Source organism: Taurulus bubalis (assembly GCF_910589615.1).
Source record: "Taurulus bubalis genome assembly, chromosome: 12".
In the NCBI taxonomy this organism is placed as follows: Eukaryota; Metazoa; Chordata; class Actinopteri; order Perciformes; family Cottidae; genus Taurulus; species Taurulus bubalis.
The window spans coordinates 2177850-2183691 of record NC_136600.1 but is presented as its reverse complement, the minus strand read 5'-3'; positions in this window follow the sequence as shown (position 1 = coordinate 2183691).

Genomic DNA, 5842 nt, shown 5'->3' with positions numbered 1-5842 from the left:
GGCTGCTCTCTCTGCTCGGTTCCCTCAGGTGTCCAGGTGTCTCATAGCAATGGCGCAGCCGGAGACGCGCCCGCGGAACGAGACGTCGACCTAAAATCCACAGCTGCCGGCGCGTGAACGCGCTCCCATATTATTCCAGGTGTTCCGAGGTTTTGCGCCCGAGCGAGCGGGACGCGGCTAATTCCTGGATTTGCTGAGGCTTTACAGCGGCGCTCTGGTCAGCCCGTTGCGGGGACTCGGACCCCCATCGTACCTGACGCGTAAAGGGACCGTGGAGCCGCCGGGGTCAGTGGGCCCTGCAGGGTGACACGTGAAGGCGTCACTCGGGTCCGTCTATCAAACAGCACACTGAGTCGCTATGTGACATAAAACAAAAGTAATAGGGACACTTGTTTGAATCTCTCTGCACACATGGAGTGGGTGTACTTTTTGTTGTTGTTTTAATGCACCTTTAACTACATGCTCGTGGGCTTACCTGCGCGCAGAGAGCCGGCAGTTCGCTAAACTGACGCCCGTCGGGCTTCACAGTGTCCCGGCAGAAAGTCCAGAAGGCCCGGCGTCACACCCTCCATCCTCTGCGGTGCTTCTGGGTAGCAGCGGCTCCAGAGCCTCCCTACTGCTGCGGCCCGCCCACTGCAGGCGACTCTGCTCCTATTGGACGATTGGATAACCTATTGACCTCTCTATTGGCTACTCCGTGTGATGACGCGCTTCAGGAGGAACGGGGATTGGCTGGTGAAGAGATTCACCTCTGGCACAAACTGGGTTGAAAAATCCCCCAGAGTCTGTTCACTCTACGCAGATCTCCTTAACAAAATATGTATTTTTGAAAGATTTATAGGCTATCAAGAAAAAGTACATATTTAGTAAAGAGGGCTGTTAAAGGGCTTTAACAATCTGAGAGGATTGTATTTGTTTTGGCTCACACTGGCCTGCCGATGGTGACTTATTTCATGTATTATTACATGTTCACGAGTTAAACAGTTGTTATTGCCGCTTCCCGCGGGCAACGAGGTCGCTGTTCACGGGGAGTTTAATACTCAGCAGACATGTTTTATTATGGTTTTACCAGCAGAGCCAAACAATCCCCCACAAGAAGGTCTGCTCCTATTGTGTGGACGAGATGCCGCATTGTAATGCTGTGATGGTTGTGTTCCTGTGGAGGAGACCCAGTTATTTAGCTGGTTATAAGGATTATATGGATTATATATGCCTTTATGACGCACACGCTCTAGGCCTAACTTCAAAGTGCAATTGTTTCAAACGCGCTGTGAATGAAAAGTCAAATGTTGTCTAAGACGTTGTTCATTTCATCAGTTTAGGTTAAAGAACGAATTAATATGAATTCAATTCAATTATATTTTAAACATTTACACATATATTTATACACACACACAGTATACATGTGATCATAGTAATTATGAATGCATGCTCATGATATACCAAGCATTAAATCGTTTTCATGCTGTTGGAAATCAAGCCTAAATTCTCGGCTGCCGTCCTTGTCGACCCTTAAGGGCAGGATGACTGTGATGATGACTGTGATGATGAAGGCAGAGCGGGCCCACCTCGGCATGGCTCCCCGGTGGTGGACCGGTCAGTAATGGGATCCATCCCGCGGGGAGGACATGGTCCGGGCTGCTGCGCAGGCGCACGGGACGCGTTGACCTTTGCTTCCACTCCACGTGCAGTCCTGTGATGAGACCGCGCTGTGGAACACATGGCGGGCCGAGCTGGTCCTCATGGTGAGGGGTCCGTGCGGGTCGGAGAGGTGCCATGGAGCCAAGTCATTACAATCATGATCCTTAAACAAGCAGGACGTCCCGTTTGGACCGCAGTATGTAATATCTGATATTACAGATAATACCATCATGATTATTCTTCCAGGTTCTCAGGTGTCAATTTGAGCTTCCCTTGATCCTAGATTGAACATTTTAGGATTCTTCTGACCCTGTAGGATATTGTGATTTTTTTTAATACTGTCTTTAAGACAGAGGCTCATGCTGAGTTCTCGTGTGTTGGTTTGTTTAGATCTAGTTTACATCTGAAATACATTTCTTAGAGCAGATTCTCCTCCTGGGAGACTCCACAGAGGTTTATAACCCAGAATATTACCTAAAAATCCAACATTATTACAATGTCAGGGTTCATCCACATTCTGACCAATGGATATCCATGACTTTTAACCAAATTTCCATGAGCAAACATTTTGTAAAATCTGGGTGTAAACATGAAACAGTGAGAAAATGTAGTATTTAAACATATTTAAGAATAAACATTTATATAGATGCCTGTATGTCTGCTTACATTTTGAGCGTCTTTCTTTTAAAAACGTATTAATTATTTCAAACTCAGTGTAAATGAACAACATGAACACATGCATATAACACATTTACATGACTTTTGGGATTTAATTTTTTCCAAGGACTTTCACAGGCCTGGAAATAACCATTTAAAAAGTCCATGACTTTTCCAGAACCTCCAGAACAGAACCGGTGCCCTCCTGTCCAGATGCTCTGCTGGTCGGACCTGGAAGAATCTTTGGAATCTTCCGGTTCCTCCAAACCTTCTTCCAGCTGCGCCGTCACTGTGGAGCTGTTAGTCAGTGAAGACAGCTTTCTCTGCCGTTGACTCCACACTAAGCTCTGGTCTTTGTGAGGGGCAACACCAAACCCCAGATCTGGGATAAGCCCCCCTCCCCCTTTAAAGTAGACCAGATGTTGACACACCAAACCAAAGCTCTAGTCGTAGCCGTGGTGTTTTTTAACAACGTGGTAGAAGTCTCCTCAGGTGTAAAGACGGCCAATACAAACTATCTTTAGTTGGCTTCTGTTTCGTTAGCAAGACTTTGGTCAGATCACTTTTTATAATAAAAACATGTTTTAATACAATTTAAAGAACTTTGAACTAACTTTTGACATTGAAGCGGTTATTTCTTCTTGCCGTGGCCTCCAGGACACGTGAAGAGGGCAAAGCCGTTAACTTCCTGTGACATTACATTTCATTTAGCTGACGCTTTTATCCAAAGAGACTTACAATAAGTGCATTCAACCATGAGTACAAACTCACAACAACAAGAAAAGTACAATTTCTTCAATAAAGTTATACTACAAAGTGCTATCAGTAAGAGACATTTAAGTGCTACTAGGCGCTACCTTCCTTAATCAAGGTGTAGTCGAAAAATATGTGTTTTTAGTTCACGACGGAAGATGTAGAGACTTCCTGCTGTCCTGATGTCAATGGGGAGCTCGTTCCACCAATGAGGAGCCAGGACACAAACAGTCAGACTTTCCTGTGCTCTTCCTAATATGACAAGACAAAATGTGTGCTGTGGAGAAAGTGACCTTTCTGTTCCATCGGACCCGAGGAGAAGAACAAAGCAGCATGGAGGAGACGGAACGGTCTCTGACGGTTAAAAAAGGATCAAAACCCACGCGGCAGAACCACAGACTGTGCCAACATTACCCACAATACACCTCCACCGCGGACAGTTTGGTTGTTCTCCAGGTTTGTTCAGTGTTTCAGTGACAAAACGGCTAATTCTTCCCTCCGTGTTTTCTAATCCTTAAACAAGCAGGACGTCCCGTTTGGAATGCAGCATATAATATCTGATATTACCGATAATGTACCATAAATAATCATGATTGTTTTACATTGTTACTCCTATTATTCTTCCAGGTTCTCAGGGGGGTCAATTTGACACTTTCCCTGATCTCCCCAGTTAAACATTTTGGGATTTAGGACTTCTGATTGGACGAAAGACATTTAATGACTTCACCTTGCAGGATATGTATTTATTTTTTACAGACACCAAAACAGGGACTTGTGCGTTGGTTTCTGAAGGGCGGGACACAGCGTCGTTTTTGCTGATTCTAATAAAGCACACAGTTGTATTCAGTACAATAGCAACAGCATGACATCACAGGAAGTCATCACTTCATCCCAGTGGACTTCTGAGTGAAATGTTTGTCATAATTAGCTCATTCATTCTTGAGTTATGGCCACAAACGCGTTTCAGGAGGCCACAGTGACCTTCGACCTATAAACTTGGATCCCCAAATTCAAATCAGCCAAATGTGAAGAAGGTTTTGGGTTCCTGAGCGTGGACCGACCCTCTATCAGTGTGGACAGGGTTCATACACATTCTGATCAGTGGATTTCATGACTTTTCCATGACTTTAAACCAAATTTCCATGACCAAACATTTTGTGAAATCTCAGTGTAAACAGTAAAAAGTGAGTAAATGTAGTATTTAAACTAACAATGAGAACACAAAGCATACAGTAAAGCTTAAATGACACAAATGAATGAGACAATAGTTTGATTCAAAGAATAAACATTTATATAGATGCCTGTATGCATGTCTGCTTATATTTTGAGCATCTTCCTTTTAAAAGCATATTCATTATTTCATTTTTATTATCTCAGCGTAAATGAACGTCATGAACACATGAATATAACACATTTACATGACTTTTACAAAACCTTTGGGATTTTATTTTCTTCAAGGACTTTTCCAGGCCTGGAAAGAACCATTTTAAACTTCCATGACTTATCCAGGTTTTCCATGACCGTAAGAACCCTGTGTGGAGGAATTAAAACCAGCGAACATCTGGGAGCGCCACCCCAAGAAGCATCGGGATCTGAAGCCGTGGTTGCAGTCTCGTCATATTTCTCCACCACCTCGGGTTTTCAGCTGGGGACACTTCTGAGTAACACGGTGTGTTTTTCTCAGGAGGAAGAGGAGATTTATGTGACAACACAGATGTGCCGGTTTAGTGATGCCGAGTGAAGCCCTGCAATGGGAAGAAGCGCGTTTCACACACGTGCACTGAACTCCACGGCGGCAGATTAAAGAGACGCTCAGCGTGGTCCTGCTTCACACGCTGGAGACACATTCTCCCTGCTGCTAAACTGACATGACGGTGGGGGTTTGCCTTTGGATTGAGGTTTCAATGAAGAGTTGCTCACATTGCTTTATGTGTGGCCAGGAGATGTATAGCAATGACTTGGAAGTCGGATTCCCCCACTCTCATTGACAGAAGCTCTGTGGAAATGAACAGTTGTATTCCTCTTGAAAAGATCACATATGGTCTCAGAAAGAAAGAAAAGTTGTTTTTGAAAATCTGGCACCCTGATTTGGAGTACAACACGAACGGGACCATAGGACTGAAACTATTTGGAGCTCTGAATTACATTATGCACCACCCTTCTTTTTTTCTTTTGGGAATGATCTATTTACTTTATTTGATCTACTTGTGTATTTTTTTCTTCCGTTTTCCGTTTCCTAACTTGTTATGTAATGTTCTGTAATGTTTAATGTGTTGTGCTCCGCATGTTCTCTTGCATTGTGAAAATATTTTGAAAAAAATATATATTAAAAAAAGAAAAATTGCTAACTGACTTCTGATTCTAAATCAGTTCAACGCACAAACCCACCAGCACCCCTAACTATACCGGCTCCTTTTTTTCATGCCTACTCCTCACATGAATCATTTTTGTCATATTCATGTAATGTGCTGTAATTCTGTTACGTTGTTCATTCTGGTCACATGACATCTATTGCTTCTGTCCATCCTGATAGAGGATCCTCCTCTGTTGCTCTCCTGAAGGGTTCTCCCTTTTCTCTCCCCATTAAAGTTTCTTTTTGGGGAGTTTTTCCTGATCCAATGTGAGGTCCCGGCACAGAGGAGGTCGCATGTGTACAGACTGTAAAGCCCCCTGAGGCACATCTCTGATTGAATTGCTGGCAGCATTTAACCCAAACCTGTGGCATCAATACGTCACATCAATATCCAGCCCTCACTATCTTCACAGCTCTCGCTCTCTCAGTCTCACTCCG